The sequence below is a fragment of the Zingiber officinale genome, chromosome 1B (genome assembly GCF_018446385.1).
Source record: "Zingiber officinale cultivar Zhangliang chromosome 1B, Zo_v1.1, whole genome shotgun sequence".
Classification (NCBI taxonomy): domain Eukaryota; kingdom Viridiplantae; phylum Streptophyta; class Magnoliopsida; order Zingiberales; family Zingiberaceae; genus Zingiber; species Zingiber officinale.
In genome coordinates, this window is record NC_055986.1 from 123,441,604 (window position 1) to 123,466,992 (window position 25,389).

General features: G+C 43.5%; 1 long non-coding RNA gene across 1 annotated transcript in view; it reads right to left on the reverse strand.

Moving 5' to 3' along the window:
- The window catches only part of LOC121994422, a 40,971-nt gene extending 17,133 nt beyond the window's left edge, over positions 1 to 23,838 (reverse strand). Inside the window, exons 1-2 of the long non-coding RNA XR_006115733.1 lie at positions 23,643 to 23,838; positions 22,416 to 22,481 (exon numbers count right to left, since the gene is read on the reverse strand). This is a non-coding gene — a long non-coding RNA (uncharacterized LOC121994422). The remainder of the gene's footprint in view (positions 1 to 22,415; positions 22,482 to 23,642) is intronic.
- Between the last annotated feature and the right edge of the window lie 1,551 nt (positions 23,839 to 25,389).

Genomic DNA, 25,389 nt, shown 5'->3' on the forward strand with positions numbered 1-25,389 from the left:
GTCTGTTAGAATGATCTACTTACATGTGACTGTTAGAATTTAAGTAATTATCTTTCTGGTTTCAAATGATCTGCTTTATTTGTTTGTTTTTATACAGGAAAAGAATATTTGATAGGTGATCCTGTCTGAATGCTGAATCAACGGACGCTGGGCACGTGACGCTCTCTGAGTCGCTGACGTAGATCTACGACTGGTCGTACGAACCTCCGGCGAACCTGCACAGAAGTCGGGCCGGAAAGGGGTTCCCGGCGGTGACCCTCCGACGCTCAAGTCAGGCAAGCGAACAGTGAAGAAGTGGCTCCAAAAATATCAGAATGCGTACCTCCGACGAAGTATAAGGCTCCTTATATAGAGCGGTGAGAGAGCTCACGCACACCTACCGAGGCAAACACGTGTCCTTAGCCCATACCTCGGTATGTGTTTGTCAGAAAGCTTACCGAACACCATATTGCTACAGTCCAGGCACGTCTTCGATGGGACAGTAGAACACCTCGTCGCCAGATTTGGAGTATGGCCTAGTCATAGGACTTGACAGCTGTCATAAGATATAAATTATCCTTCTCTCCCTACCCCATGCCGGGGCGTCCATCCGGCCGGCTGGACGGGGCGCCCGTCCGACCGGCACTCATCTTACGCCCGGTCGGACGGCACTCACATCACGTCCGACCCTCCGTATGCATCGGTATGCTGGGGAGATTCTCGGTAAGGTGCTATGTAGGGACTGCTAGCAGTATGTTACCTTATGTCTTCGGCCGAGCATGACTTCCGCTCGGCCCTTCATTACTGTTCAATCGAGCGTCGGAACCCCGACTCCTGTCGGGGCGCCTTTTGCCATCGGTTATTCATTGGCCGGCCGGCCGGGAGGTCGGCCCATCCTTCTCCAGTCGGCCGACTGGTCCGCCCTTCTCCGGTAGACTGTTGATACAGTCTGACCTGGATGTTGTTTTGCTGTTGACACTAATTTAAGTTTGTATCAGATATTTAACTCAGATTAATTACTAATCTAGGTTGACTAGGTTGACCTGATTGAGAAAGTCCTAACTGGGATGTTAGGCAGTTGAAAAATCCTGGTGAGTGAAGCCAGGTGAAAATCCTAGTGAGTGAAGCTAGGTGCAAGTCCTGGTGAGTGAAGCCAGGCAAGGGAAAATCCAGATGGATCAAGGGTGATCGGACATCTGGTGTTGAAAAGTCCAAGAAGGAAACTTGGCATGCGGAGTCAGAGAGGGGTTCTGTAGCTCGTTCTCTAGGACCGGATGAAGTCGGAGAGGGCTAGGGAGCCTCGGTTCTCCGGACTAGGTCGAGAGGGCTCGACCGCATCGAGTCGAGAAGTCGGATCGGTCGGCGGCCGATCGGACACGATACCGACGGCAGGCCGATCGAGGAATCGATCGCTGGCTATCGAGCGATTGCGGTCGATCGCGGACGATCAGCAGCCTCATCGATAGCCTTTTTTGCGATCGGTGCGCACCGATCGAAATCTATCGATAGCTCTCGTGATTTTCCGATCGGCCGGAGACCGATCGGAGGCTAAGCGCTTGGGAAGAGTGACACTTGGGACCGATCAGATTAGTGCTGATCGTCCGCAGACCGATCGAAGCGTATTTGAAAGAGCGACATCCGATCGGTCCGGGACCCATCAGATTAGTGCTGATCGGTCCGCACCGATCGGCGATCGGCGTGGATCGGTGCCCGCATCATCCATGGTATTTTTGTTTTGCATGCACTTTTTCTTCTTTATTTGTTTTCACTTTTAACCATGTTAATCTTTTTATAGGGCTTCAGGTCACACTCTCATGGTTGAATTCAAATTAAGCTTCATTAAGAGAAGAAGACAAGTGCTCCTTTCACTGTGATTTACTGCAACAGATGCATTTGAGGCATCAACGTTCACTGGCGAATCTGATTGCGATTGGGCTGCGCTCGGTTTTGACCTCTACTTATTGGTTCGTATCCAGAGACGCCAGTGATGACTGTGATCTCATTGGTGTGAGTCCAGAGAACCAGGTAAGGAGAAAGAGGGATTGGCTGCAGCACTGATTCGTGCAGTCTGACCATGATCGGGAACAGGGCTTCAGAAGCAGTAAAAACAGCGAGAGGAAAGAAGAACACAACAACAAGAAAGCTTGAAAGAAGGTTCTGTGCTGTTGTGCGAAGTTCTTGAGCTCTCGGGTGAACTGCGATCTCTGTTTCCTTCACTGATCCTCGTGTGGTTGTAAGCATTTTTCATTCTTCTCTGCCACCGAGCTTCTGTAAGTCTTGTGCTTTAACTTAGATATTTCTTGAGACTTTGTGGGAAGGTTACTCCACCTAGAAGGAGGATCTTTAGCCGGAATTCTTCCGGGGTGTGATCTACCGAAGATCAAGGAGTCGTCCACCTTACGGACACGCCGAGGAGTAGGGGCAAGTTATCCCCGAACCTCGTAAATCTGTGCATCAGTGTTTGTGTGCTGGTTTTCGTTTTGTTTGTTCCGCTGCGCTAACTAGTTTCTGTGTAGAACTCTCTGCTTAAGTTTTTAAAGAGGCTATTCACCCCCTCTAGCCATCTAAGATCCCAACAAGTGGTATCAGAGCAAGGGGCTCTTTGATTCGGATTAACACCCAAAAGAGCAAACAAGGATGGCTATGAAGGAAGGCTTTAGCACAAATCGACCACCCTACTTTGAAGGAGCAGATTTTCAATATTGGAAGGGCCGCATGGAGTATTACCTCAAGATCGACATTGCCATGTGGTTCTCAGTAAAGGAAGGTTTCACACCACCAAAGGATGAAGAAGGTAAGGAACTCGATTCGTCAAGGTGGTCTACCGAACAACTCTGCAAAGCACAAGCCGATGCCAAGGCTATGGTCACCCTGCAATGAGGAATCGCCAAGGACCAACTCGTCAAGGTAGGTCCGTTCTCGAGTGCAAGAGACCTATGGAACAAACTCATCAAGCTCCAAGAGGGAACTCGAGATTCTCGGATTGCCAAGAGGGACCTATTCTTGAATCAACTCCAAAATCTAACCATGAAGGACAATGAAACGGTAAGTGAACTTCATGGGAGATTCAAGGAGATCATCAACGGTCTACACTCTGTGGACGAACGAGTGGAGAATCGCAATCTAGTAAGGTACGCTCTTAAATCTTTTCCTAGGAATGCCTTGTGGTCATCTATGGTAGATGCCTACAAGGTATCCAAGGATCTTTCCGTTGTTAAACTAGATGAATTTTTCTGTGAGATGGAACTTCATGAGTTTGCTAACAAAGGTCAAAAAGAGAAGGGTATTGCTTTATTTGCAGGACCAAAGAGCAAGGATGGAAGAAGGAAGAAGGAAAAGAAGAAGGAAAAGGAGATTTCCTCATCCACCTCTTCCTCCGAATCCGATGATGAAAGTGGATCATCATCAAGTGAGATGGCGAACTTCGTAAGAAGGATTATGAGAAGAAGCCGAAGATACAAAGGAAAAGGTAAAACTAATGATCAAAATTTTGATAAATCTAATGTTATATGTTATGAGTGTAGCAAGAAAGGACACATTCGGAGCGAGTGTTCGAAATTAAAGAGGAAGGAGGAACGAGTCAAAAAGAAGGAGGAAAGAGGCAAGAAGAAGAAGGCTCTCAAGGCCACTTGGGATGAGTCCTCATCAAGCTCATCGGAGGAAGAAGAAAAGATGGAAAAGAGCACACGACAATTAGCACTCATGGCAAGGGAGGTTTCGGACTCCGAAAGTGAGGGAGATTCGAGCGACGCTTCAACCGCGGCTTCATCATCGTCGGATGATGAAGAGGTAACCTCTTCTCATATAGAAAAGTGTTATAAGACTATCACTCACTTATCTACATTGCTTAAAAAGTCAAAAACAGAAAATAAAGTGTTAAAAGAAGAAGTAAAAACCTTAAGGACCCTTAGGGAAGATGAGGTCGATGACCTACATCTAGAAGTCCTTGAGGATGAGAACAAGGCGTTAAAGGGTGAGGTTGAGAAACTCAAGAAAATGCTTGAGAAATTCTCAACTAGCTCTAAGACTCTAGACATGATTCTAAATGCCCAAAGGGCAGTCTACAACAAGGCCGGGCTAGGGTATCAACCCAAGGAGTCGAGTTTCATTTCTCTAATGTCTAGAACTCAAAATAGTAGATCACATGTTTCTAGGGCTCATGGAACTAGGAAAGGTATGACCAAGGCATGGGTTCCTAGGTCTTTCGTTGTAGAAGCCTTAGGTCCCAAGATTTGGGTACCTAAAACATCTATATTCCGTGTCTTGTAGGCATTGGTCGAGGGGGAGTATCTATCAACTTGGTTTGTTGATAGTGGATGCTCCAAGCACATGACCGGGGACAAATCACTGTTTACAACCATTCAAAACAAAAGTAGAGGTAATGTGTCTTTTGATAATAATGGTAGCCTTAAGGTTGTAGGAGTTGGAGACATTCATATATCCGAATGTTTCCATATCAAGAATGTCCTTCTAGTCAAGGGGATGACTTTTAATCTCCTAAGTGTCAGTCAATTGTGTGATACGGGTTACACAATTGAATTTCATTCAAGTCAATGTTTGGTTAAACACATTGACACACTTGACACGGTACTAGTAGGCACAAGGGTTGATAATATTTATCAAGTATCGTTTAAAAGTGCTACTAATGCTTTGATTAAGTGTTTCATGTCGAAAGAAGAAGAGTCTTGGCTATGGCATAGAAGGTTGGCACATGTAAACATGAAGAACATCCGGAAGTTGGCCAACCAAGGATTAGTGCGAGACTTACCCAGCATCAAGTACCACAAGACCAAACTATGTGATGCATGTCAAAAGGGTAAGCAAACAAAATGTGTTCATAAAGGTAAAAGCACTGTAAGTACATCTACTGCTTTAGATTTATTGCACATGGACCTATTTGATTGCAGTAGTGTAATATCATTGAATGGAAGTAGATATTGCTTGGTAATCGTTGATGATTTTACTAGATACGCATGGACTTTCTTCTTGAAACATAAGGACCAAACTATAGATATTTTTATTTCTTTTTGTAGAAGAACTGAAAATGAAAAATTGACAACAATTAAAACCATTAGAAGTGATCATGGTGGGGAATTTCAAAATCATAGGTTTTTAGAGTTTTGTCAAGAAAAGGGATATAGGCATGAGTTCTCTACTCCAAGGACCCCACAGCAAAATGGGGTTGTGGAGAGAAAGAACCGAGTCCTACAAGAGGCTGCACGAAGCATGCTCAATGAGTACTCACTACCGAGCTACTTATGGGCTGAAGCTGTAAATACAGCTTGCTATGTGCAAAATCGAGTTTTAATACATAGGTTTTTAGGAAAGACTCCCCATGAACTTTGGTTTGGGAAACCGCCTACAATTAAACATCTTAGGGTGTTTGGTTGTAAGATGTTTATTTTGAACACCAAGGATCATCTTGGGAAGTTCACGGCTAAGGCTGATCAAGGGATACTGGTCGGGTACTCTCTTACCAGCAAAACCTATCGAGTCTACAACAATAGGACTAAATTGATTGAAGAGTCCTCTGATGTAGCTTTTGAAGAAATCCCTAACTTAAATGATCAACCAAGGGATATAGGAGAAATTCAATTTGAACTTAGAAATCTAAGTTTGAATGATCAAAATGAAGAACGAGTCGAAGTTGACTCTGATGTTGATGAGCAAAGGCAACAAAGAACTCAATCTGATCCTTTGCCTGATATTGAGTCCTTGCCTGTGTCGAGTGAGACCACTCATGAGGCACCGCCAACACCAAGGCAGTCTAGGTTAGCCACTAGTCATCCCCAAGACCAAATTGTGGGAGACATCCAACAAGGGGTTAGGACTAGGTCATTCTTTAGAAATGAGTCTAATGAAGTCGCATTAATCTCAGAAATTGAACCAAGACTAGTTGATGAAGCATTGCACGATCCTGATGGGATCATAGCTATGCAAGACGAATTAGGTCAATTTGAAAGGAGCCAAGTGTGGGACTTAGTTTTTAGACCTAAGAAGACCACCATTATTGGAACTAAATGGGTCTTCAAAAATAAGTTAAATCAAAAGGGAGAAGTTGTAAGAAACAAGGCAAGACTTGTAGCCAAGGGCTATAGCCAAGTCGAAGGTCTCGATTATGATGAGACTTATGCTCCCGTGGCTCGATTAGAGTCCATTCGTTTGATGCTAGCTTTTGCTGCACATAGAGGTTTCAAGCTCTATCAAATGGACGTTAAATCAGCCTTCTTAAACGGATTCATCAAAGAAGAGGTCTATGTTGAACAACCACCGGGGTTTATGAATACCAAAGTTCCAAACCACGTGTACAAGCTCAAGAAAGCTCTTTATGGGCTTAAACAAGCACCTCGAGCATGGTACGAAAGGTTGTCAACTTACCTATTAGAAAAGGGCTTTGTAAGAGGCCAAATAGACCCAACACTATTTCTACGTAGAGATGGTGAAAACATTTTTGTAGTCCAAGTATATGTCGATGACATAATTTGTGGCTCAAATAACAAGGGCTATTTGAATGAATTCATTTCTCACATGGAAAGTGAGTTTGAGATGAGTCTAGTAGGAGAGTTGACATTCTTCCTCGGACTTAAAATCAAACAAACTCGAGATGGAATTTATGTCCATCAGACAAAATACACTCAAGAGATGCTTAGAAAATTCAATATGAGTGACTCTAAGGAAGTGTCCACTCCAATGGCGACAAACACTCACCTTGACAATGATGAGAGTGGAAAACCAATTGATCTAACGCAATATAGAAGCATGATTGGTAGTCTTCTATATCTCACAGTTAGTCGACCAGACATACTTTTTGCTGTGGGCATGTGCGCTAGATATCAAGTCTGTGCCAAGGAATCTCATTTAATTGCAGTTAAGAGAATATTGAGATACCTTAAGGGCAAAATTCGAGTAGGTCTATAGTACCCTCGTACAGAGTCTTTTGACTTGATAGGCTATACCGATTCCGATTATGCTGGATGCAAATTGGATCGGAAAAGCACTAGTGGAGGTTGCCAATTCTTAGGTTTATCATTAGTTAGTTGGTCAAGTCGGAAGCAACATTGTGTTGCTCTCTCCACGACCGAGGCTGAATACATTGCCATGGGAGAGAGTGTATCACAATTGTTGTGGATGATTCACACTCTAGAAGATTATGGACTTTCGTATAAGGGAGTGCAAGTGTTGTGTGACAACATTAGCACAATAAACCTAACGAAAAATCCAGTCCATCATTTAAGGACCAAACACATTGAAGTGCGTCATCACTTCATTAGAGATCACGTAGCTAGGGGAGACATTGCACTCACATATGTTGAGTCAAAGTCAAAGTCAAACTTAGCCGACATTTTCACAAAACCCCTTCCGGAAAATGAATTTAGTCATTTAAGGAGGGAATTGGGAATGTGTTTGGCTCAATAAGTCATGTTGACCACATCATGATCAATAAGGATCATTAAAATGACAAGAAAAATTGGGAAATTAATTTGGGCAACTTGGGGACATCTCACACAAACTATAAGGTTTAACAAATTATTTTTGTTTGCTAAATATGGGGTGAGATGCTAGGATCAACCCAATTATTCAAAATGTATCATGCATCCCTTGAATAATTAGGTTGAAGAGACATTAATTGAGTATGGGGAAGGCCATTACATAATTCATGTGTATTTGGCTCCTAGATCTTACTCATATATTCCAACCAAGGAATCTTGGTTGGACTTTTGCCTAGAAATTTTCTAATTATGGTTGATGGTTGATGTGTTGATTGGTATTGTTGTTTGGTTCATGTCATGACTTTGATTGATAAAACGATAGGTTGGTAAAGGAAATAATAGCAACTTGGATATATTTTGACAAACTTGAAACTAAACATAAGAAGGATAAAAAATTTCAGCTTTCATGCCTTGATTGAAAAAATTAGGACAAGTTGTTTATATTTTGACAAATTTGAACCTGATCATAGAGATGAGTTTAGCAAAAATATGTTTTGAACTTCTAAGGACCAAGAAGACAGAACTTCATATGGTTGGAGTTAGTGTGAGGTTTTGTTTGATAAGAGGTGAAACTTTTGGGTTATGAACAAGTTCAGGCCATAAGAAATCATATTTCGAATATATTAGTGTTTTGGTGATTCCTAAGTTCTAGGGTATGTCTTAGGGAAGTTCTGAATTCTTGAGTTCGGATTTTCGCATGGCTCGATGTTTCGATTCATGAAACTACGAAATCGTTATCGAACCGATCGGTCCGGCCGTCGAAAATCTGGATCGATCATCGGCCGATCCAACAAACTCTCATTTGGTATCGATCGGTCGATGACGATCGGCCCCCGATCGGTCGGGCACCGATCGGTTGATCTGATCGGTCCGACCCGATCGGTGTCGCCGATCACTCGGGTGGATCGATCGATCGGATCTCTCGATCGAGCGGTAATCGATCGATCACTATCCCTCATTAAATCCTCCCGACCTCCTCTCTTTCCGATCTTCTTCCTTCTCAAAACCCTAGCCGACGCCCCTCTCTTCCTCCCGTCTTCTCGACCCATCGTCTTCTAAAGCCGAAGGTCACAATGATCTCTACTGTTTATTATCTTTGGCAGGTCATGTTATCATGTTCTTACTGTCACTGTGGTTTGTGCTCGGTGGTTTGCCCATGACCGGTGCTCTTTCCTTGTTCCCATTGTCCTAATTGTTAGGAAGAAACCCACTGGTGGTGAGGGAACCTCTAAGGAACCAACCAAGAAATCCAAATCCAAAGCTCCTGCTGCTCCTTCCCGACCTCAACCATCCAGTTCGGGAAGATTTCCCAACCAACAGTTTGAACAATCCTTTAAGGAAAGGACCTTCAAGTTGCTCCCATGTAGATCAGTCGATAAAAAATACATGAATGAGTTTTGTCCAGCGATTACGGAGACCATAGCCTACTATAAACTTGATTCCTTGGTATATTTAGAGAGGGATATCAATCTTGACCTAGTTTCCGAATTCTATAACAACCTTCATCAGACTATTGATGGTAGTTATAGATCAAGAGTGGCTAAGCAAATCGTTGATTTCAGCTTAATTGCTTTCTTTGATTATTTAGGCTATCGTTTGTGTTCGGGGACGGTGTTCTCATTCTATCCTTCTTTGCCTGAACCCGTGCCTCATCCTCTTGATGTCTCATCTGACTCGATTTATGAGTACTTCTTTGGACATCCGAGACCGGATGGATTAGATGAGTTAGATGTCGACTTTCCTACATTTGCAGCCCTTGGCCTTTCTGCTCCTGATTACATTCTTTTCAAAATTGTCACAAACTGTCTTCTACCTATTACTTCTAAACCATTGGCAGAGATTCGACCGTATCATTGTCTGATGCTTTACGGGTTGCGTAGGCGTCTTGACTTTGATGTCATGTCGAGTGTCTATACTTCTATCATATCCCATAGCGAGCCAAGCGGTTACACCATCTAGATGCCTTATGGGCATGTAATTACTGATTGGCTTGAGACCCTGGGTGTTGACGTCTCTAGGGGGAGGATGGTCAAGATGGTTAGGCAGGATTGTCGACTTGGGAAACATGCATTTTCCAAGTCTGGAATCTTAGGACAGGATGGGGCAGTTAGGTGGAAGGATGGGAGGGCACTAGGTGAGTTACCTCGACGACAGGTTGCCGATCCTGATCTGCGCTGGCAGATCGCCGAGCTGGAGAGCCGCCTTGATCAGCACGATGAGATGATATCTGCTGAGCTGGATGGCCTGCGTATTCGGATAGACCAGCGCTATGATGACCTACGCGGACATATTGACCAGCGTTTCGATGATATGCGCAGTCATCAGGTGGTGACACAGCAGTTGCTACTCGGATGGATAGCACGCTACCCGCCTCCGCAGTCTTACCCAGGCTATCCATCCTCCAGCGTGCCGCCTCAGGATTTCACCCCTCCTGCCGATGATGGTGATGTTCCTCAGTGTGAGGATATTGATTGATACAGTTTGTTTGTTGACTGTATGTATTTTGGATGTTATTTGTTAGTCTTTATGTCTGACCTGGATGTTTGCACTTCTGATGCTACTCATGTATTTATGCTACTCAGTTTTATATTCTACACAGAAACTAGTTAGCGCAGCGGAACAAACAAAACGAAAACCAGGACACAAACACTGATGCACAGATTTACGAGGTTCGGGGATAACTTGCCCCTACTCCTCGGCGTGTCCGTAAGGTGGACGACTCCTTGATCTTCGATAGAATATAAAACTGAGTAGCATCAGAAGTGCAAACATCCAGGTCAGACATAAAGACTAACAAATAACATCCAAAATACATACAGTCAACAAACAAACTGTATCAATCAATATCCTCACACTGAGGAACATCACCATCATCGGCAGGAGGGGTGAAATCCTGAGGCGGCACGCTGGAGGATGGATAGCCTGGGTAAGACTGCGGAGGCGGGTAGCGTGCCATCCATCCGAGTAGCAACTGCTGTGTCACCACCTGATGACTGCGCATATCATCGAAACACTGGTCAATCTGTCCGCGCAGGTCATCGTAGCGCTGGTCTATCCGAATACGCAGGCCATCCAGCTCAGCAGATATCATCTCATCGTGCTGATCAAGGCGGCTCTCCAGCTCGGCGATCTGCCAGCGCAGATCAGGATCGGCCTCTCCATCGTCAGCAGCAGGAGGAGCAGCAACAGGAGCAACCTGTCGTCGAGGTAACTCACCTAGTGCCCTCCCATCCTTCCACCTAACTGCCCCATCCTGTCCTAAGATTCCAGACTTGGAAAATGCACGTTTCCCAAGTCGACAATCCTGCCTAACCATCTTGACCATCCTCCCCCTAGAGACGTCAACACCCAGGGTCTCAAGCCAATCAGTAATTACATGCCCATAAGGCATCTAGATGGTGTAACCGCTTGGCTCGCTATGGGATATGATAGAAGTATAGACACTCGACATGACATCAAAGTCAAGACGCCTACGCAACCCGTAAAGCATCAGACAATGATACGGTCGAATCTCTGCCAATGGTTTAGAAGTAATAGGTAGAAGACAGTTTGTGACAATTTTGAAAAGAATGTAATCAGGAGCAGAAAGGCCAAGGGCTGCAAATGTAGGAAATCGACATCTAACTCATCTAATCCATCCGGTCTCGGATGTCCAAAGAAGTACTCATAAATCGAGTCAGATGAGACATCAAGAGGATGAGGCACGGGTTCAGGCAAAGAAGGATAGAATGAGAACACCGTCCCCGAACACAAACGATAGCCTAAATAATCAAAGAAAGCAATTAAGCTGAAATCAACGATTTGCTTAGCCACTCTTGATCTATAACTACCATCAATAGTCTGATGAAGGTTGTTATAGAATTCGGAAACTAGGTCAAGATTGATATCCCTCTCTAAATATACCAAGGAATCAAGTTTATAGTAGGCTATGGTCTCCGTAATCGCTGGACAAAACTCATTCATGTATTTTTTATCGACTGATCTACATGGGAGCAACTTGAAGGTCCTTTCCTTAAAGGATTGTTCAAACTGTTGGTTGGGAAATCTTCCCGAACTGGATGGTTGAGGTCGGGAAGGAGCAGCAGGAGCTTTAGATTTGGATTTCTTGGTTGGTTCCTTAGAGGTTCCCTCACCACCGGTGGGTTTCTTCCTAACAATTAGGACAATGGGAACAAGGAAAGAGCACCGGTCACGGGAAAACCACCGAGCACAAACCACAGTGACAGTAAGAACATGATAACATGACCTGCCAAAGACAATAAACAGTAGAGATCGAGAGATTACCTCGGTGCCATTGTGACCTTCGGCTTTTAGAAGACGATGGGTCGAGAAGACGGGAGGAAGAGAGGGGCGTCGGCTAGGGTTTTGAGAAGGAAGAAGATCGGAAGAGAGGAGGTCGAGGATTTAATGAGGGATAGTGCACAGTGTGATCTGATCGGACGGCTGTCCGATCGAGAGATCCTGATCGATCAGGAAACACCCTGATCGGTCGTGGAGACCGATGAGATCAAACAAGTGCTTGGTCACTGCATACTGGACCACGAACCAACCAGAATGCTAGTACAGATTTTGAGTCAGCCGATCAGTGCACTTGATGGCATTCTGAACAAATTCATCTAAGAGTTTCAAGAATCGAAATACAAAGTCTTGACATAAGAATCCGGAACTCAAGAATTCAGAACTTCCCTAAGACATACCCTAGAACTTAGGAATCACCAAAACACTAATATATTCGAAATATGATTTCTTATGGCCTGAACTTGTTCATAACCCAAAAGTTTCACCTCTTATCAAACAAAACCTCACACTAACTCCAACCATATGAAGTTCTGTCTTCTTGGTCCTTAGAAGTTCAAAACATATTTTTGCTAAACTCATCTCTATGATCAGGTTCAAATTTGTCAAAATATAAACAACTTGTCCTAATTTTTTCAATCAAGGCATGAAAGCTGAAATTTTTTATCCTTGTTATGTTTAGTTTCAAGTTTGTCAAAATATATCCACTTGGTTACCAAGATTCATAAACTCTAGTACTTAAGCCTGGAGGTTTAGAGTTCGAGTCTTGGGGGAGGCAAAAATCCACTGCCAGGGGTGGAAAGTCCTAGTGAGTAACGGCACGACCAAAGGGTCGTCGGTCGACGACATGAGAGGTCGCCAAATGGGCCGACGACATAAGGGCCGCCAGTGGGCCGCCGCAAGGGCCGCCCAAGAGGCCAAAGGGTCGGGTCGTTACAGAAGGAGGCGAAGTCCGACTGACTGGACTGCCGATCTGACTGAGTAACGGCCGCTACACTAGTCCGCTCGGCCAGGCATAGGGATGCCCATCCGATCGGTGGTGTCTTGCCCGTGCCTTGTATTCCCTTGGAATTCCTGCCGAATCTTCTCCTTTACTGCCAATCACGTGCACTGCGTGCGGTAAGGGGTGCTCATTAAATGTGACCTGTATCCTGCTGACACGTGGCGATCTCACTTTTGCCAGCGTATGGCGATGGCGTTACCTCCGATGGGACAACCGTCGTTTGAAATGAACGGCTGGATGATGGCCTCGTTCTTCACGACCTGAATTGGACGGCAGAAGCTGCTTGCGGCCGTCGTTATAAAGCTTGCGACTTCTCCTCTTCGCCGCATTTCGGCTTCACCGATCCTCGACGCCCCACTGCTCCTTTCTTCTCCGGCGACCTCGCTTCTCCGACGACCCCGAAGCCCCTTGCAACCATCCTTTTGCTTGTAAGCCTTTCTTTTCCTCGCTTCCTCCCTCCTTTTCTTCCTGTTTTATTTCCCCCTTCTTTCCTTGCTTTATTTCCTTTTCCTTTCATTCCGCGTTCGTTCCCTGCCCTATACCATGACTAGTACCTCACAGTCGACCGGCGGCGCTCCTGGTCTCTGGTACACGACCATGGAGAGCCGGTTTGACGAGGAGGACGCGTTGCGCCTCGCTCGGACTTATGACATCCCTTCCGACCACCACATAATATTAGCCACCCCCGCCAACCGGCCTCATGAAACGCCGCCCGGCACCGTTCTTTTCTTCCGAGACCAATTTTTGGCCGGGCTACGCTTTCCACCCCATAAGTTTTTCTTGCAAGTTTGCAACTACTTTCGCATCCCGCTCGGCCAGCTAGTTCCTAATTCCATCAGGCTGCTGAGCGGGGTGGATGACATCCCTTCCGACCACCACATAATATTAGCCACCCCCGCCGACCGGCCTCATGAAACGCCGCCCGGCACCGTTCTTTTCTTCCGAGACCAATTTTTGGCCGGGCTACGCTTTCCACCCCATAAGTTTTTCTTGCAAGTTTGTAACTACTTTCGCATCCCGCTCGGCCAGCTAGTTCCGAATTCCATCAGGCTGCTGAGCGGGGTGGTAGTTTTGTTTAAACTGAACAACATCCCGTTGGACCCCAAAGTGTTCCACTACTTCTACTACCCTAAGCAAGCCGAATGGGGTACTTTCATTTTCCAATCTAGGATAGGTTTTGTCCTTTTTGATAATATGTCGAGCTCCAACAAACATTGGAAGGAGCACTTTTTCTACATGCGTTTCCCCGAGCCACCGGCCTTTCGTATCAAATGGCAAACGGCGATGCCAGCGCAACCGGAGCTCGGCAAGTTCAGGGGCGATCCGGCCTACCTTCATGCAACCGACCGGCTGGTCGGCCAGCGATATCACATCGACAAGCTGCTCCTTCCGAGAGTACTGTATCTATTCAGCTTGTCTTCTATCCCAGCCGATCTGCCTTGCAGCATGAGTAAGTTCTCTTATCTTCCCGTTTCTTTTGTTCTAACTGATTTATTTTTTGCTTCTACAGCTGAAGTCATGTGGCGCGCCAAGGCTACCGAGCGGCTGAAACTGAGAGCCGTTGAGATCGAGGCGGCCAAGAATAGGGAGGTCGCCGAGCGGAACTTGGCCTCAGTTGGTCCGGCCGGCGGAGAGGGTGAGGGGACTCAGGGTGTCCCCGAAGCCTTAGACGCCTCTGCTTCTCTCGGTGAGGCTGCGGGCGATATAGAGCCCTCTACTCAAGTCGAGGTAGAGGGTCGTTCGGCCGACGAAGTTCCCCTGGCAGCTCGGAAACGCAGACGGCCAGAGCCAGCCTCTCAACCAACTCTATCTGATGAACCACAATCCGAGCGAGGGGATGAAGCTCGAACGATCTCTCGGACGGTCTCCACAGAGAGTACCCCCACGCCGCTCGGCTCTCCAAGGGTCGTTCGCCCTGACCGTCCTTCTTCCTCCACCGTTGAGCCATCCGGTAAAGCCGCTGCGTCCCAGGGTGATCCGAGCGGCCTAAGGCTGATAAAAACTGTCCTGCGCCTTCCTTCGGAGGAATATTTAGCAGTTGCTGATCGACCAGCGGTTCCCGGGCAGCAGATCACCCTTACGGGTCCTCTTGCCAAAGCCTGGGAGGATGCTTGGCTCCGAATTGCAATGATGACTCCCGGTCAGCTAGGCGACAGCAATTTACGACAGGCGACCGGGGTATGTTCTTTGTCTTGTTAGTTATTTGAATTTAGTTTCTAACTTGTTCATATTCGTTCGCAGAACTGGGTGGAGCAGATTGCCATCAGCGATCGATTGGCCGAGCTGGAGGACGAGCTGAAAAAGCTCAAAGCTGCGGGGGAAAACAGAGGCCAATCGACGGCTGCTCTGGAGAAGGCCAAGAAGCTACTGGAGGCCGAACAGGGTAAATCCTCCGATCTGTCTGGTGAAGTGGCTCAACTCGAAACTTTGGTGAAGCAGCGGGACAAGGAAATAAAGACCGCGACCACCCGGAAGCTTAAAGCCATCGATGACATAGATATGATGAAGGTAGAGAATCGGGGGTTAGAGCAGCGAGTGAAGGAATTAGACGCCTTGCTGAACACTGAACGGGAGGGCCGCTCGGCCGACCAGGTTAAAGCGGAAGGGGCTTTGAAAGATCTCCAGGCGGCCCTTGACGCTTCCGGAGCCACTCTTAAAGAATATCAAGATGGGGAGCCCGGTCGGTTAACGGAAGCACGCAAAGCATTCGTCCGCTCGGATGAATTTGGTGAAAAGTTTAGTGACAAGCTGTCCTTAACTTTTGAAGAAGCGATCAAAGTGGCCGTCGAATATCTGAAGAGCAAAGGCCACATACCTGCCGAGCTATCCGTCGAATTCTCTCTCTTTGTTATTTGTTTGTTCGACCAATATCCAATCCTTAACTATTGCGCTGATCCTAATTTTCTCACGCTAAGTGCGTTTTCTAAAGGAGCCGCTCGGCCCCACGCTTTCTTTATTCTTGCCTCATCGCATTGCCCGATCTGAGGTCGGCCTTTACAACCGAGGACCACGCAGAGAGCTACCCATCCTGCGGCTCTATAGGCTTCGGTTGCCCGCCTTTTAACGTCGATTCTTACCGTCGGAACTCGACGGTCTTCCGATCGGAAGGTTTATAGACGCCGATTCGTCTCTCGATTCTTACCGTCGGAACTCGACGGTCTTTCGATCAGAAGGTTTATAGACGCCGATTCGTCTCTCGATTCTTACCGTCGGAACTCGACGGTCTTCTAATCGGAAGGTTTATAGACGCCGGCTCGTCTCTCGATTTTTAATGTCGGAGCTTGACGGTCTTCCGCTCGGCGGGTTTATAGACGCCGGCTCATCTCTCGATTTTTAACGTCGGAGCTCGACAGTCTTCCGCTCGGTGGGTTTATAGACGTCCTGACCGAGCGGGTCAATCGTCAATTCTCAGAGGCCATCTTGAAGGACCCTCTGCGAATTCCGTCGGACGTCCCCTGATCGGTCAGGATTTCTCCTGTTCGGACAGCCGTTCGATCTTATGATCTGATCACCCTCTTTAACTTCCCCCAATCCTTCGTCCTCTCATTTCACGCCGAAAACCCTAGCCGAACCACTCCTCAGTCCCGACTCTTCTCTCCATCTTCTCCGAAAGCCTCAAATGGCGCCCAGGTAATTTCCTTTCTCCCCGAAATCTGTTCATTTTTGGCATTTTAGTTTCTTTTCACAGTGTATCTCTGTGTGTTGTCTCGACTCTGTGGCTCCCGTGGACTCCCATTTGCCCCGACCATGTCCCATTTTTTACCTATTTAGGAAGAAATCAGCCTGTGAGGGTACGTCTAAGTCATCTGCTGAGAAATCCAAGTCCCAGGCACCCTCCCGACCTCAACCTTCCTCTTCTTCGAGACTCTCGAACCGACAGTTTGAACAAGTGTTTCAACAGAGGACATTCAAGCTACTCCCATGTCGATCTGTGGATCGAAAGTACATGGATGAGTTTTGTCCCTCTGTATCCGAAACCCTGACATATTACAAACTTGACTCGTTAGTCTACCTAGAAAGGGACATCAACTATGACCTAGTATCTGAATTCTACAACAATCTTCATCAGACCAGTGATGGTGCTTATAGAACCAGAGTCGCTAAGAGAACTATCGATTTCTCCGTCGTAGAATTCTTTGGGTATCTAGGTTGCCGAATGTGTTCAGGAGATCCTTTTTCCATTTATCCTGATTTACCCAATCCTTTACCTCCTCCATTTGATGTCTCACCTGATTCCATCTATGAGTACTTCTTTGGTCATCCTAGACCAGGTGGACTGGATGAGTTGGATGTTGATTTTCCCTCCTTTGCCGCCCTACAACTATCTGCCCCTGACTATATTCTTTTTAAGATAGTCACAAACTGTCTTCTTCCAATCACATCCAAACCTCTAGCAGAGATCCGACCCTATCATTGTTTGATGCTTTATGGGTTGCGTCGGCGTCTCGACTTTGACATTATGTCCAGCATCTATTCTTCGATCATCTCATATACTCAGCCTAGCAGCTCCACTATTTATATGCCTTATGGGCATATAATTATAGATTTGCTCGAGACCCTTCTGATAGATGTGTCTAAGGGTAGGATAGTGAAGATGGTCAGACAGGATTGCAGACTTGGGAAACGGGCATTTTCCAAGTCCGGTATCTTGGGACAGAATGGGACTGTTCGGTGGAAGGATGGGAGAGGTCTGGGAGAGTTACCACGGGCACTTCCTCGACAGTTGCTCGCCTCCTCCTCCGATGAGGTCGATCCCGATCTGCTACGATGCATCGCCGAGCTAGAGAGCCGCTCGTTCGGATCAACCAGCGCTATGATGATCTACGCAGTCAGCAGCTGGTGACGCAGCAGCTGCTTCTGGGCTGGATGGCCAACTACCCACCTCCGCAGCATTTCTCGGGTCATCCACCTTCGAGCTCCAGCATGCCGCCTCAGGGTTACATGCCTCCAGCAGATGATGATGATGTTCCTCGTTGTGAGGATATTGATTGATACATTCTGTGTGTCACTTTGCCTGTCTGTGTTTTGGATGCTATTTGTTGGATATCTTTGTCTGACCTGGATACTTATGCTACTCATATATTTTTGCTATTCATTTGTCTATTTCTTGCTTTTCCTTATGCTTCAGTTCATATTAATATGTTGTTCCTATGCCATGACTTGATTGTATCTTATCTCTTTCTTACTGTCATATAATACACTTAGAGGGAACTCTAGGTGCATTAAGAAAAAGACAGTATGGGTTAAGGGGGAGCCTTTTGAGTTTTGTCACTCTTGATTTTAGGGGAGTAGACAAAGGGAGAGGATATTAGAGATTAGAGATGTATGATTTTAGGGGAGAAGATAACGGGAAGGATCTTGATTCCCGTTATTGACTTAGTGGTGTATCCATCTTAGGGGGAGGATCTTGATTCCCTTAAAATTATGAAAATAAAAACATTTCTGATCTAAACTTAAATCGTGTTATCAAACAACAAAAAGGGGGAGATTGTTAATACAGTCTGACCTGGCTGTTGTTTTGATGTTGACACGGATTTAAGTTTGTATCAGATGTTAATTAAACTCGGTTTGATTAATGATCAAGGTTGATCAAGTGGAAGGGAAAAGTCCAAGTTGGAAACTTGGCACGCGAAGTCGGAGAGGGCTCGGTAGCTCGTTCTCCGTACTAGGTCAGAGAGGGCTCGGTAGCTCGTTCTCTGGACCGGACGAAGTCAGAGAGGGCTCGGTAGCTCGTTCTCCGGACTAGGTCAGAGAGGGCTCGGTAGCTCGTTCTCTGGACCGGACGAAGTCGGAGAGAGCTCGTTCTCCGGACTAGGTCAGAGAGGGCTCGGTAGCTCGTTCTCTGGACCTGACGAAGTCGGAGAGGGCTCGGTAGCTCGTTTTCCGGACTAGGTCGGAGAGGGCTCGGTAGCTCGTTCTCTGGACCGGACGAAGTCGGAGAGGGCTCGATAGCTCGTTCTCCGGACTAGGTCAGAGAGGGCTCGGTAGCTCGTTCTCTGGACCTGATGAAGTCGGAGAGGGCTCGGTAGCTCGTTCTCTGCACCTGGCGGAGTTGGAGAGGGCACGGTAGCTCGTTCTCCGGACTAGGTCGGAGAGGGCTCGGTAGTTTGTTCTCCGGATTAGGTCAGAGAGGGACCTAAGTGGACATTCCATGGTACATTGGATCGGTCGGCAGACCGATCCAGTGATACATAAGACAGTGGATCGGTCGGCAGACCGATCCAATGAAACTAATCAGTAGCACACTGAGTGTAATCTGATCGATCTGTAGATCGATCAGGAAACACTCAGTAGCACACTGAGTGTAATCTGATCGGTCTGTAGACCGATCAGGAAACACTCAGTAGCACACTGAGTGTAATCTAATCGGTCTTGGAGACCGATCAGGAGATGGTATTGCGAAGAGAAGAAGGCAGGGGATTGGTCGTGGAGACCGATCCACCTGCAGTCTGATCGGTCTCCACGACCGATCAGACAAGCTGCGGACCGATCAGGATATGTCCTGATCGGTCCATGGATCGGTCTGGTGACCGATCCACACACAATCAGATTTGTTCGCTGTTTCTGCGATTCCTCCACTGCATTTGATCTGCCTGATTCATGTGATATAACCCTTTGTGCTGTTAGCTTTTGAGTTTGCAGGATCACAGGTATCATTCCAAGCCTAATTTCAAATTAAGTCCATAAGAGGAATACGACAAATGGCCTTTCTGCTGTGATTCGCGGCGCATGGTGCATTTGAAGCATCAACGGCTACTGGTGTGATCTGGCTGCGATCCGCTTGACTCCTAGTGATTGGTTCGAGCTCAGAAGACACCAGTGAAGACTGTGATTTCATTGGTGTGAGTTCTGAGAACCAGGTAAGGAGGAAGAGGGATTGGCTGCAGCGATGATTCTGTGCAGTTTGACCACGATCCGTGACAGCAGAGAACAGGGGCTTAAGAAGCAGTAAAAAGCGAGAGGAAAGAAAAACAAGAAAGCAAGAAAGTGAAAAAAGAAAACAAAACGTTCTGTTGATCGTTGAGGTGTGCTAAGTTCTTGAGCTCTCGGGTGAGAAACTGCTATCTGTGAGTTCTCTGTTTCCACTGATCCTCGCGTGGTTGTAAACATTAGTTCATTCTTCTTTGCCACCGAGCTCTGTAAGTCTTGTGCTTTAACATATATATTTCTTGAGACTTTGTGGAGAGGTTACTCCACCGAGAAGGAGGATCTTTAACCGGAATTTATCCGGGGTGCGATCTACCGAAGATCAAGAGGTCGTCCACCTTACGGACACGCCGAGGAGTAGGGGCAAGTTATCCCCGAACCTCGTAAATCCGTGTGTTAGTGTGCTTGTTTCCTCTTTGTTTTAGTTTCCTAATTCCGCTGTGCTAACAAGTTTCTTTATAGAAATTTGCGTTTAAGTTTTTAAGAGGCTATTCACCCCCCCTCTAGCCATCTAAGATCCCAACATGACCTAGTCATAGGACTTGACAGCTGTCATAAGATGTAAATTGTCCTTCTCTCCCTACCCCATGCCGGGGCGTCCGGCCGGCCGGCTGGACGGGGCGCCCGTCCGGCCGGCACTCACATCACGTCCGGCCCTCCGTATGCATCGGTATGCTGGGGAGATTCTCGGTAAGGTGCTATGTAGGGACTGCTAGCAGTATGTTACCTTATGTCTTCGGCCGAGCATGACTTCCGCTCGGCCCTTCATTACTGTTCAATCGAGCGTCGGAACCCCGACTCCTGTCGGGGCGCCTTTTGCCATCGGTTATTCATCGGTCGGCCGGCCGGGAGGTCGGCCCATCCTTCTCCGGTCGGCCGACCGGTCCGCCCTTCTCCAGTAGACCACCTGACCCTTTGACTTTCATTTGGCGTTGACCCCTCAAAATGGGGGTCCCCTGTTCTAACCGCCGGATCAATAGGGAAGAAAGCTTTTGCGGACAAAGAAGATGAGTTGTATCTTAGTTCTTTTTTTAATTTAAATCCTTGTTTAACTTCTTGGATTGATTGACTTGTATAACTTTTAGAGTGAGGAACTTGTATAATATTTTGGAGTAGCTTGAAGAAGAAAGATCTTGTATAACTTGTTGAGACCTTTGAATTTGTTCTATTATGATTTGATTTCAATTATTAATAGATATATGTGAAATAGGATGTGATAATATTAATTAGGATGTGTTGAGTTTATATAATGTGTTATTTGAATTTGTTATATATATGTATATATGGATTGAAATGCAGAAATAAATTGTTTCTGGAAAAAAAAATTGATTTAGGGAAGATTTTGACAACGAAAATAATTTGTCGCAAACTTATCGTAACTACTGTGCATCGATAATTTCAAGACAATCATTTTTGTTCCAAATTTTGTCGCAGAATCTGGGACGAATCCACAGATTCATCCTAGAATTTGGGACGAAATATAGGACGAAGGATTATTTGTTGCAAATTAAATTAGTATTTTCGTTGCCAAATTCATCGCGAATTTTGCAACAAGAATAATATTCGTTGCAAAGGTTTGGTAAAAATTGGCGACGAATTTGGCAACGAAAATCTTGTTCGTTGCTAAATTTTGTCGCCAAATTAGGGACAAAATTGGCAACAAAAAGAAATTTGTCACCGATTTCATCCCCAAATTCGTTGCTAAGTTTGCAACAAAACAAATATTCATTCCAAAATTGTATACAATATTACGACAAATAATGTTTTTGTTGCAAATTTGGCGATAAATTTGGGGACGAAAATATTATTCGTCGCCAATTTCGTCCCCAAATTCGTTGCCAAATTTGCAACAAAAAAATATTCGTTCCAAAAGTTGGTAACAAGAGGTTTGGGACGAAAAATTTTTTCGTCGCAGAATTCTTTCCCAAAAATTTTGTAACGAATTTTTTTTATAAATTCGTCTCATAATTCGTCCCAGAGCACTGTATTTTTTCTAGTGGTTAATTTTCTTATTTATTTGAAAATTACAATAGCAAGGTTAATATCCTTGATTAGACATTGAGCTAAATATAATCTTGTACTTCATCAATTGTAATGCATTATATAGTCCCTTGAGGAAATTGCTTTAAATTTATATCTTCTTATTTATCTGAGAATCACAGTGTTAACGTTAATAATCTATGATTAAACAATGAGATAAAATTTTTAAAATATTGAGATAATTAGCATCTATGTGCTAATTATATATTAATTGAGGGCTCAAACATAATGACTAAAAGAGTAAGAGGTGGCAAACTAGCGATGATAAACTATTTTTTTTTCTTAGAGCCATGTTAAAGTTAGAACAAGACAACTTTTTCTTCATATCACAAAAGAAAACCCTTTCTTACTTGATCACGATAAGAAGAAACTAGATTCTGTATTCTTGAAAAGCGTCTAATCTCAACTGTTGCATTTTTTTCTCTTGATTTTGGGATAGCTAAGCACAAAAAATTTAAATATTTTTTTAGTAGTGTCTTTCTTCAAATAAAATTTTAATGAACCAGAATACACATGAGTCAAGCAAATAATAGCTACAAGTATCAATAATGCATGTTATGTCTATATTTTTTTGTGGATAAGATTGAAACATGTTAGGCAGCCTATTCTTCCTGATCAAGGTACCATCCACAATTCATTTAAAATATAATAATCCAGCATTAACACCAATGTAAACTCACCAATATCTTTTGCTCACACTTTGCAACCTCTAATAGGCATTTTGAGATTTGTGAGATTCCAAATTCCTTGTTCAATAAAGAGGAAAATCAGTGTCAATATACACACAAATAACTGTATAAATGTCTTAAAAACAGATATAAATGTCTTAAAAACCGATTGATCATTCCATGAAATGGAGTCTAAACTGTAAATCAAGAAATTTATACATTGTAATGTTTAATTAGCTCAACCGAAAGATCAATAACTGCAGGGTATCTATGCCTTCATTATACAATATACACCTTAAATATTTTGTTTGTTTTTTTTAAATTGATTAAAAACAAGAAATATACTGAGTCACTTCATTTATTTTTGTTCCCTGCAGGGTATCTATGTACTAGAAATTGTATGTCATTTCAATCCATCCATTCAAATGAATCCCTGCAGGGGGCTTGTAGCTCATCTGTTCCTAAAATAATGAAAATTGGATTTGAATGTCTAAGGCACAACGCATGAGCTATAGCTCAAATTAAGATTTTAATAGTTCACTGAAAAATCCATCATTAATCAGTAGTGAGATTTCATTTTTCTCCCCAGTCACCCTATAGTTAATAAGCAATGTGAGATTGCATTTTTCTTTCAACCCACCTTATAGTTAATTAGCAATAGTGTTTCTGAACTAGTTCACAAACATAAACAAAATTTATATGTTTTCTTTCAACACTAGGTAAGCACTTTCTATGCAGAAGAGCTTACAAAATTTAATGGCAATACTTAGTTTATCAGAAAATCCCCTATTACTTTGGTAGATTCAACAGCTAATATGAACCAGCGCCGCCCAGATTTCTCTTTTTGCGTTGCTGGTATAGGTAAAGTTTTGTAATTTTTTTCCTCATTAATGTATAATCCATTTTCTTAAAAGAACAAGAGAGAATTACAAGATCTAGCATAGAACTCTTGTGCTCTATACAGAAAACTCCAATGACTCAGAATGAACTTATGGCACTAAGCCTCACCCAATAGAATCAGTCTCCTCTTTTATTGTTCGTGTACAAGGAGGCCATATCCGATTTTTTTTATCGGATGCCTCAGAAGAACGAGACCATATCTGATTTAACAACGAGGAAACATGCCAAATAGCATGTGAGGACCGATGATCAAAACACAAAATGAAATATCGATAGATTTGAAAAGAAGCACTGGAACACAGCAACTGATGTTCCCTTGGCCTCCGCTTGAGCACTCACCTCAAGAAGCTTGAGATTTTCCTGGACCCTTTGCCGCTGGAGTTCTTCATACGAGTTTGCATCAGAGGCCATGGAGCGGCAAATCGATCTGAGATCGGGCGAAGCTGCTGCTGTTGCTGCTTTTGCCCGTTGGGGGAAACCAGCAGAACGTTAAAATGGCAGGGTTCGCAACTTGCCACCTCGGAATACTAAACGCGGATTCAAAATTTGAACACCGATTTGAAGGAGTAATAATAATATAATAGTGTAGCGTTTTTAATAAAAAATCTTAATTTTTAAGAAGTAAAAAAAATCTCACCGAATTTTTGTATATAAAAATTGTATACAGACGGTAAATGAATTAACCATTCATAAGTTTGGTAAGTTTGATATTCAACTTAATAAAAATTTATTTATATTCATTTAATATATATAAGATTAATTAAATAATAAATTAAATAATTCATTAAATTAAATAAATAAATTTGAACATATATGTGTTCAATTCATTAACGTATGTGAACAATATTTGTAAATAATTTTTACAAACCATGTTCGTTAATAAAATTTTCTTATCAGTATATTAAATAAACAAAATAAATAAGCAAATAAGTGTGAATTATCATGCTCAATAACCAACTAAACAAATAAAAATTTCAAACAATTAAACAAGTTTGAATTAAGAGTTCGATACTATTTAAGCAAACCAAGCTCGAATCAAGTTTAAGCCAAACTTAAATTGAGAGTTTGATAACATCTAAATGAACCAAGCTCAAGTTAAATTTCAAACAAGTTCAAGTCAATCTTGATTAATGATTTCAAAAGTTTAGTTTATTTTAAACTCGACTAATCTTAACTCGATTATCTTATCAAATAAACTTGAACATCCTAAAACTCGACTCGACTCGTTTTATTTACCATCCTATCATCCGAATATTATTATAATAACTAAGGAGGAAAATAGTTATTATAAGTTAAAATAAATTAGTTTTAAATTCAATTTAATTCTTTGTCTGCATTAGTCAACCCAACCCGATCTTGGACATACACTATCTATTCTACCAACTATTTAAGATGATTTAAGATATACTTAAATAATTCTAATTAAATTGATAAAGTGTTTAAGTAATTTTAATTAAGATTATAAAAAAATATGTAAAAGTATTGTATATATAATATTTTTTTTATCAAATTGATTTGTAATAATAATATTTAAATTAAAAAAATTATAATAAAAATGTTATTTTCACTTTTTTTAAAAAAACTAAACAGCTCCCTATTAAGCATGCTGCTGCTGTTAATAATAATAATAATAATAAAAATAATAAACGACACACTATTAACAATTCTAATAATTTCAGACGTTCTTATGTTTTCAATAGTGCGCATCGTCTGTGTTGAAACTGTCTCCATCAGATACACACAATTAATTAAAAAATGACAAATTTACTATAGTAAATTGAATTACATTCATATTTGAATTGAAACTGCGATACTTTCTTCCTTTCTAAATTAGATAAATTAAATTATTTCAAAATGAATTATTTTTCTTTATTTTTAGGTTAGAGATGTTATAGGAATATCTATAAATGAGTGAATAGTTTTACAAATGAATGATTCGGATAGAATTGAAAATTAGAAAAAGTAATTAACTTTCAATGATTGCGTGTCTTAATTTGATGATTATAAATTCATCCTATAATTTATATATATAAAAAACCTAATAAAGTCTCTGCTTGAATGTTCGGTTGAAACCGAAAGATGACAA